Below are 9,914 nucleotides of genomic sequence, written 5' to 3' on the forward strand. Positions count from 1 at the left end.
ACCTTTCAAAATTATGAAGAAATTATGAATAGGTGTTAATCCTAAAATCAAACAACAGAAAAGTTCTGCAAGTGTTAAGAAGAGTAACAAACAAAACCAGAAAATGGCAACCTCATATGACCTTTTCCAAGCAGCAACCATAGAGGTTTGCTTTCTTCAGCATACTGTGAAACACGTTTACCACCAGTGATACACAAGCTACTTTAAAGCCATACCCAGAAACTACCCAAGCTGCTAACCTCCCCTTCTCAGCATGCTTCTGGCACAGAAGGAAACTATTTTAGTAGGAATTACATATGACTGTCTAAAATTCCCTCTTCACGTGAGATGAGATTATTGGTGCAAGTGATCATTGGACAACCATGCCAATTGTAAATGGCAAGGCAAGACAGAACATCCAACGGTATAATGAGACTAAATAAACAGTTAATCAAGAGAATAATTGGAAGCTGATGACATTAACAGATCCCCTGGTATCCATTATGATATTATGAAACGTAGTTGAGCACTTACAGCTTTAAACAGCTTGACAAGACACCTGACTTACTCTTAGTTTTGTATGGCCTTCAAATCAGTTTACTGCTCCATCTTTCCATCCTATTGATTTTCAACTACACAGTTATGGTGCAATGATGTCTTGAGCAACACATGAAAACATAATTTTAAAGCACAATGTTATTTATGTTCTGATACTACTACCTCAATAACTGAGGAAGAAAAATCAAAATCCAGCTCAAAATTACCTCAGCTATATTGCAACACTTCACTTATCACAGCATAAACAAGTGGTGATGGATCTGGGGAATGAAGCAATACCTGTTCTTTGTGTTTCAGGGGAATTCACTTTGGATTAATGGCAGTCAGGTCCCACAGACTGACTGCTCTTTAGGGGCTGGGGTGGCATAAGGTGCACTCCTGGAAAGCATGTTCTGGTTTCATTATATGAAAGACAATTTATGCTCTTAGAGAATATTCTGTGATGCAAACCAAAATACAGCAGGTGGGGAAAACTGGAATACTGACTTTAAAAGCTCAGTCCTGACCTCACCAAAACACTAATGTACATGAACATGCAGTCATTATTTTATTAACATTAGGCAGCAGATTATGGAAAATTCTGAAAGGCTTACAGAAAAATTAAAATTGGATTGTCAAATTTGCTATTTAGAGTGCTCCACAATTGATACTTATATTTATATTAAAACTAGAAACATAACTATAAAATGATGGCACAAGATATTTAATCTTTGGAATTTCCCAACAGAGTAAGGTCAAAGAAAGCATTGAGAGGCTTTAAGACTTCCAAAACATTTCTAATTGTCTGTTCTGGGATATGTATATCTTGTTTACAGCTTCACAAGACACTTATCAAAACAAACAAACAGCACATGGTCCATCCCAGAGTTTAACTCATGCCAGACATTCATACAAGTACCCAGGGAAAGAAGAAATGCTTAATGACATGAAAAATAATCAGAATTAGTGGGGAAGTGGAAGGGTAAGAGAGGAAGGAAGGAAGGAAGCAGAGGGTAAAATGTAACATTGGTAGGATATTGTTGTTCATCCCAATGATGGGATTGTGTATAGTTCTAATAATTCCCTAAGACTATTATTCTGAGGAAATTACATTCTTCTACAGGAAGTACCAGTTTAAAATAGGCAGCTATCAAAGAAATAGCAGGATGGTCATATAGCCTAAAAATATTTCAGAACATGCCTTCACCTGATACAAATGATCCTATTACTACTTAAAAGAAATATTTGCATTCTGACTAATAATATCAATCATTGTTTGATAAACAGAGGAAAAAGTAGTAGTGATATACAAACACAGGATATTTAAAAAAATGTATGAGAGGTTATTACAGTCCTGTTTGTGCTCACGTCAGAATGTTATGTTTGAAGTAATGCACATCTTTTCTTTAACAACCTCAATTTATTCTCATTTATTTTTACATCTTTCTATAATCTAACACTTCTAGCAACAGGGACTTCATTAAGCGAGTGTGAAGGCGACCTCCTTGCATATAGTCTCATTATGGTCTATACTAATAACAACTAACATCATTATTATGTTCAGAAATTTAACCCCTTTGTGAAATTCTCATCCAGTTAAAAAAAATTTCTTCACTGAGAAAATCGTTCACTGTATGAAAGCCAGCCTTAAAACATAACAGATAAGAATTTGTTCCTCGCTGTACTCAATTATGTATTTCATATATGCTGTGTCAATGAAAAAATAATAAAAACCTGATCAATAGGACCTCTGATTCAGAACACCAATCTTAATATAATTCCAGACTATTATCTATAGCTATTCTAAGTATTACCTATAACTTAAAACCTCCAGTCTGACTTGATATGCTTCATGATTATCAGTAAACTTTTACTTTTTAAAATAAGTAAAATTTTCCAGATTAAGAAGTTAACACTGCCAATACTTATCCCCCTAAAATTCTGAAGAACTTGAATAATTTTGATAACTAAAAATAAGAAAATTATGCCTTTTTGAACAGGCCAAGTGTGAATACATACCTTTGGGAAGAATTGTAGTTGTCCACATTCCCAAAGGATACTGTTACTCATCCAGTAAGATTTAACCTTGAAAAGATGCTGACGGCAGAGGGAATAATGGAGGTTAGTCAGCTGAACATGAATGCCAGACAGTAAAATTCAGTGAGATCTCCAATACCCCATTTATATATAAGGAATTCTAAATTGCATGGCCAGATTCTCCACACAGACACTCGAAGTCACAACTCTAAGCCTACAAGTATATTTAAATCTCAGTAGCAGCTGGCTGTTCACATCCCCTTCAAAAACTGGAGGCCATGCATGGATTCAAGCCCAGCATTGTGATCATCCAACACAGCTCTTCCCCGCCGTGTTGTGGGTAGTGTACTGATGTATGGATAAATACCCATATTGATGTGTATTGGATGTACTGATAAAAAAGAGCATTTCACAGGATAGCATATATACACACACAGAGAGTTCTAGTTGACCTGACTTTTATCAGGGGACTTGGACTACTATATCCAGTGATCTTCTCCAACCCCAGCCACACTGTGATCATATTATAAAATTTCCTACTCATGCAACTATTATTGAAGTGTGGGTTATCAACATTATTCTCACACCATATTCAAAACACTTCATTGCACCAGCTACTAAGAAGAAAATTAACTCTATCACAACTGAAACCAGCATACTCGTGTAACTATTTTTTGGTTTTTGGTGCCATCAAGGCAAAGATGCTGATGAAAACTGGAGGTACTTCAAAAAATGGCCACAGACATGGTTAAGGAAAATATCCTTTCAATTTAAAAACTCAAAGTGAGTGCAAAGACTGGTAAATTTAACAAAAAAATTAAGGAGCATCTACATTACATCGAAGTATCTACAGCAAAACAAATCTAATTGAAAGCTGCTCAGGTTAAGTCAATATTGCTGGAATTTGAACCTCAACAAATTTGGAACAGAAATTATATTCAAATTTTTCTTCAATATACCAGAGAAATTTGGCAAGGTTGGATTCTTGAACACAAAATGATTTAAATTAAGTCCTATATTTCCCTAGTTATATTGAGTTTAATGAGGTCACAGGAATTCTCTTATTAATTGCCACATTATGCAGGAGTTTGGACTAGATGACCACACTAGTCCCTTCTGGCTTTTTAATCACTTAATTACAGTTGTAATGATGTTTGCTGATAGATTCCATATCTTAATGTGCTCCGAGATTCCCTTGACTTCTGTGGTCTTTGTACACCAGTGTTCATTCAAATACCTTCAAAATTTAAAGGTCTGATATATGTAGGAATTAGTCGCAGCCAACACCTTTGCTTTTTCATCCCTTCCCGCCAGTCTTTTGGAGTAAGTAGGTGACACACTGTGATTAAAGATGCTATTAGCCTCACGTGTAACAGTACGTGTGTGCCTCTGTTCCATTAGTGGTATCAGTATATTAAAGCATTCAAGTTTCTCCTTGGGTCTGTACAGTGTCTCTCTTGTGTTCAAAGGTTGAGAAATTTCTGAAAGCAACTTTTGATGATTTCAGAAAGACTGTACGTGGTCCCTTTATCTTGACAGGGACTACATTTACCTCTAAGTTAGGAGCTGAGAAGGCAGCTGGGCACAGAAGAATATGGAACACACACACAGCATACAATTAAAGTAACAAGAGCAAATAACCATAACAGTATGGAAAGGAAGAATGAGGAGAAAAAAAGATAAAAATGCATAGACAAGAATGTACCTTTTTTCAAAATGGTTCTCACTATGTCATATCTTGCTTCTACTTACCAGAAAGAAAGAAGAGTTTGACCATTCCCACTGGGAAACAGCAGCTTCCCATAGGAGATGCTGCTTCACAGGCAAAGAATGCATCACATCTTTGCAGTCGAGCTCATGCTCCCTCACTTTCACCACAGTTCAGTGTGTGTGAGTGTAAGCGACAAAATTCAAGGCAGCATTAAAACATAATTATCCTTTAAACCTTACCTCAATGTTCATTATTTTTTACCCATAGCCTGCCTACAAGATTCAGATGGAGTTGATTTACACTTGGTGATGGGGCATCTCTGTAAACTCATTCATTTCTTCTGCTTTCCACTTCACGTTCTACGTTTTTTCCACATGAATAAGAACACAGAAGAAATAACCAAGTTACTGCACAAATACAGTACAGAAAGCACAGAAGAGTAAGCTACAGAGTAGAATACTTGCAATATCAAGTTAGTTAAAGTTCTCTCTCCATTATTCTACCAGTTCTAGTTTAGACATCGTCTTTGTTCACACATTATTTGACACAGGAGAGTCTTTGCAGTTTAGATGTTTGGACATCACAAGACAATAATAATAATCGTGAGTTACTAAAGCTTGGCTTTCCACACTATGGAGTAAAAAGTCACATGAAATAAAATGAGTGCAGAATATAACTGTATGGATGATACATGCCACACTTTAAAACAAGAGTCCATGGGGAAAATTCTAATGATTTTACATAGGACTGAAGGTGTTATTTACTCTCAATAGAAACTCAAAAAACAAGACATAAAAAGTGTTCTCACTTTTTAAACTGTTGATTTTTAGAACTATGAAAACAATATATTACTATATGCATTTCAAAATAAAGAATACAATCAATTTTGAGACTGTCTAATTTATAGTAATGTTTTCCTCATAAGAGCAGCACATTATGGCTTCTCATTAACTGCATGGAAACATTAATGAAAATTATGCATCTAAAACTACCCACACATCATAAAGTGCATGGGAGGAACAGGCAGGATGCCAGGGAGGTCATTTTGCTTCACAGATTTTTCATGTCAGCTAAGGTAGAACATTATGGAAGGTGCAGCTCCGGTTTATGTAATATAAGAAGTTAGAGAAATTAAAGAAGAATAGAACAAGATGTCCTTGCAATGGCAGTAAGAATTTGGTTGTTAATGAGTTCAGACACCCCACTGAGGACTCTTTTCTTCAAGGTCTGGTTAGGGAGCAGCTACAGTAGATTCTTTGTGTACATGCCAGCTACATTTTTACTACCACTGGATTTTTCTCCAACTGCATCCATTTCATCCAAGCTCTGAAGGGAATAAGGAAGTAAAAACAAGCCAAAAAAGGGAGATTAGCAGCGGAGTAAAAAAGAGAAATAAAGAAAAGGCTGCTGGGTGGGTCCTCCCACTAGCACAGAAAGCCCAAGGCTTATGGAGGATTGTGAAGCTGACAGAAATCACAGATGTTTAATGCCTATTTTAAGGTCAATTTTAGTTGTCTGTGTTTGTTAATACTGGAGAGATCACAAATACTCAATTTGTAAAATAATGAAAGTTAAATTGTGCTTATAACAATTTCTCAGCAAGCTTTTTAGTCCTTTAGTATATCTCCTATGAGCAATGCATCGCTTTCTCTGATGGCCTACATGTGACAAATGTAAGGAATCTAAAACTGGCATCGTTGTCATTCTCTTAGAGTAAATGTCCTGACAAAAAACAAAAACAAAATTAATTTTGGGGGGAAAAAAGGGGGGAAATAGATTACATACTTCTAACTCTGTTAGGAGAGAGAAGTTCTAGAGATGAATTGCACATAGATACATATATAGATGCATGTGTGCTTTATATAAGTATATATTTATGTGTATGTATATACTTATATAAATGTATACATATAAAACACACTCATATGTACATATATATGCTCCTGTGCTGTTCTATTCAGCTGCAAAATATTCAGCAAATGAGAACTTTCTGTAATATTCATGCCCAGCAACAAAAGGCATGTAAATTATGTCCTAACGGAACATACCATTAAGTGCTGCGCTTCATCCCTCACCCCACCCCCTTATCATTCCTAGAAAATCAGAGAAAAAGATTTTAAAGCCATAACTGAAATTGACTGTTCAGTTACAGGCTACAAAAGGACAGTTTATAAATACCATCCATGAGCACTGGTTTAATGACGCTGGTTCAGCAAACTCCCTGGATCCTGTAATCTCTTTTTTAATCTCTGTTATATACTTAATGCCTTTGAAAGGATCAAAGTAGTACACAATATACTTATTACAGAGCAACATTGTAACAGGACAGGCGGGGGGGAAATAAAGATTAACAGATTAACGAAACTTTTTTCTTTTTTTGAAGCGATGTATTTTGGATGGTATTCAAGTTAAGATTCCTTTATAAATTCTAATTGCAATCTCTTAATACAACATGATTAGAGGATCTTCCTAATCTGGAAAACTAAATCACATAAATGGATTTCAGATCAGTTTTCAGATGACCAAAAAAACCCTCACAAACCCAAAAAGGTTCCCACAAAGAGCTGTTGACTAAAACACAGCAAACCAAACCACATTTCCTGAATTATCACATTTACTCTAACGTAGGTAAACTGATTTGTGTTTTAGATGTCAGATACCTCTAAGCCTTCTTTGCACCTATTAACATCTAGTGTTTTAACAAGGAAGGAACTCCACTCTACACTGTAGAAATTTCACCACTCTACACTGTAGAAATTTCACCAAATAAAGTTATCACAAAATATTTTTCCCACTAATCCTTGGAAAAATATAACGATTGTAAAGACAATTTTTATTCTGATGACATTCTAAAGTTTACTGGTCTGTCTCTCAAACTATGGTCCAAAGCATAAGTACAACAGAATGTTCTGGCTGAACAAAATCAGGATTTTTTTAATGTTATTACAATCATGACACTTATCCTACTAGCACAAAAAAAAAAAAAAAAAAAGATTTATTTTTTCAACTTTAAGAATTCAGGTGTGGGGCAAAGTAACTTCAACCCTCTTTCCTTAATTGTGCAATGCATTATAAACATGAATATCCTTTATGTCTTTCTGAATCTACATGTTAACATTATAGATCATAAGAATGTATATCTACCTAAATTTTTTTCCTAAGAATTTCAAAAATATTTTCTTAAAAAAAAATTTCTAAGCATTTAAAATATATTTTGTATACTTATACAGTACCTAAAAGAAGTAATCTAAGATGTTCAGGTATGAAATAATCACCTGCATAATTTTTTAAGGGACAAGTTTAAAAAAACACTGACTTACTAGTGTGTGTTTTTTAATTACTCTGCACTAACAAGATATTTTATTCATTTCTTAAACAATTATTTATGATACCTGTAATAATAATATCATACCTTTGAGTGTTTTGTTTATTTTTAAACAGAAAGAGCGATTTATACATATCCAAAAGTAAATATAGTTTTGCTCTGAGTGAAAACATTGATAAACTAAGCACATCAGTATGGAAGGAAAATAATCAGTGAGACACTGTAATGCTAGACTGCAAAATATACAGCAACACACAGAAAAAGCTATGACAAAACAGTGAAAAAGAACAAACAATATCAACCATCATTTTACCAATGTTTAAATGGCAAACTGTATAAAAATGATTAAACTTTTTAAAAGAAATGAGCAGGACAGATAAAAAAATTAAATCCTTATAGAAGGCATAAAGACTCCAAAAATTCACTATACTGGAAGCACAGCTTGTTGCACCTAATATAAAGATTTGAAAAAGGATGGAAGCTGGCATGGATAACCATGGGATTTGCTATGACCAGTAGATTTTTTCCCCCATGTTTTTCATCCTCTAAACAGGTCATACTAACTTATGATTTCTATTTACAAGATCTACCTCTTAGGAACTCAGCTGTTGTTGTCATTCACTACATACATGTTTCATTTAAATATGAGCTTTGGAAGGAAAGATTAAATATCATCTATCAGAGCAAAACCAATGGCAGACGCAATAGGAAGAGTCTCCCATGAAAGAATAGACTTTCTAAAGTATGATCTCTTTTAACCTTTCCCTTCTTTTCTCAGAAGCAAGTAAACACATACCTTCAGAGCAGAGGCTCAAATTATGCACAGTCTGAATCATGCTTTCGCTCTCTCTGAATCAGCACAAAAATATTTGCTTATTTTTACAGATATCACATGCTTACAATGCTTCAGCTCATTTTAACATATGCGTACAGAAAAACTGTTACAGTGGGAACCATATCTGAAAACATAAGGAGGAATTAATGATCCTGAGGTGTATGTTGGCCCAACTAAGCCTCCCTAGCTAGTTCCTGTATGTTAGCCTAAGCAGCTGCTGAATGACCCATCATGCTACGTCCTGTCATGCTAGCTTGCAGGTGTTACAGTGGGATGTACAGATGGTCCTGCCTGATGTTCTAACACGTATGATCTGTCCTTCATGGACATTTCACACTCTTTAGATCACAAATGAATATTTTTATTGTGAGGAAAAAGACCAGCCTTAACTGGTAAATGTAATGGTGAGGAAGAAGACTATGAAAGCATGGCAGGTGGTGAGGTATGTTGAACCTCACCACAGATGGAAATCCTGTGCAGCATGTCATGGATACCTTGAAGAGGTCTGTCTGATGCTGACACACCTCCGGGGTTCTTGTCATCAAGTGACATAGGATTAACTCATTAATCTCATTTTCTAATTATTCAGTAAATAGCATTTAACCACATGTATGTTTGAGTCATTTTTCTTACCAAGGTTCATAAAAAAACAAGTATGGAAGATATATGTAAACAACCTTAAACTGTCTTTAAGCACAAAACCGTTTGTAGTAGCAAATCTGTTCAATGACAAGAACAGACAGTAAGAATTTGACTATTTTCATGGCCTTCATCAGTAACTTAACTCTGCGATTTACATGTGTACAAAAAAAGAAGTGCTAACAGTATCTATTATTTGGTCCAATGCAGTTTTAAACTTTACTAATACATGCTTCATTACAGCAATGCCTTATTTTTCCTGCCAGACCGAGGTTAACTGTTTCTACATGGTGAAGTACATGCCTGGTATCTTCCTGTTTGCCAATATTTATTTCTTCCTCAGCTTTTTAGCCATCAAATTCCAATGGATGTAAAAGAGAAGCGATATTATGATAAAGCAAGCATGGCTGTTTTTTCACGAAGCACAATGCTGCCAGTACTAAACCAAACTTATGAAGGGAGGACTATAGAAGCAAAAATAGAACAAATAAACCTACTTGAAAAAAAATCCCCATTTCCATGACAACAGAAACACATCGTTAAGGGCCAGTATACTCCAGAAGAACTTGTTTTCTCTAACAGACAGTACACTAACTGCATTTTTATTATTTTATTTTTGGGTTTTTAAACAGAAAAAGCTCTTCTTCTGGAGTCTTCCCATAAACAAACTGATAAGAGAATACAAAGACATGGTTTCTTTTGATACATAAGGACGAAAACCTCACTGCATGGTACTTAAATGAAAGAAACAATAGTTATTGTGAGTAACGCTGAAGACATTATCTCTCAGAAGTAACCCCTGGATTAGTTATAAAACTACAGAAATGCTAGACAATTCTCACACAACCATT

At 35.1% G+C, this 9,914-nt stretch overlaps 1 protein-coding gene across 1 annotated transcript in view; it reads right to left on the reverse strand.

Annotated features, from left to right (window-relative positions):
• GPM6A (glycoprotein M6A) overlaps nucleotides 1-4,615 on the reverse strand; it is a 139,651-nt gene extending 135,036 nt beyond the window's left edge. Inside the window, exon 1 of the mRNA XM_056326283.1 lies at nucleotides 4,504-4,615. The gene's annotated coding sequence lies outside the window, so the exon portion shown is untranslated. The remainder of the gene's footprint in view (nucleotides 1-4,503) is intronic.
• Between the last annotated feature and the right edge of the window lie 5,299 nt (nucleotides 4,616-9,914).

The sequence above is a fragment of the Falco biarmicus genome, chromosome 1, assembly GCF_023638135.1.
Source record: "Falco biarmicus isolate bFalBia1 chromosome 1, bFalBia1.pri, whole genome shotgun sequence".
Lineage (NCBI taxonomy): Eukaryota > Metazoa > Chordata > Aves > Falconiformes > Falconidae > Falco > Falco biarmicus.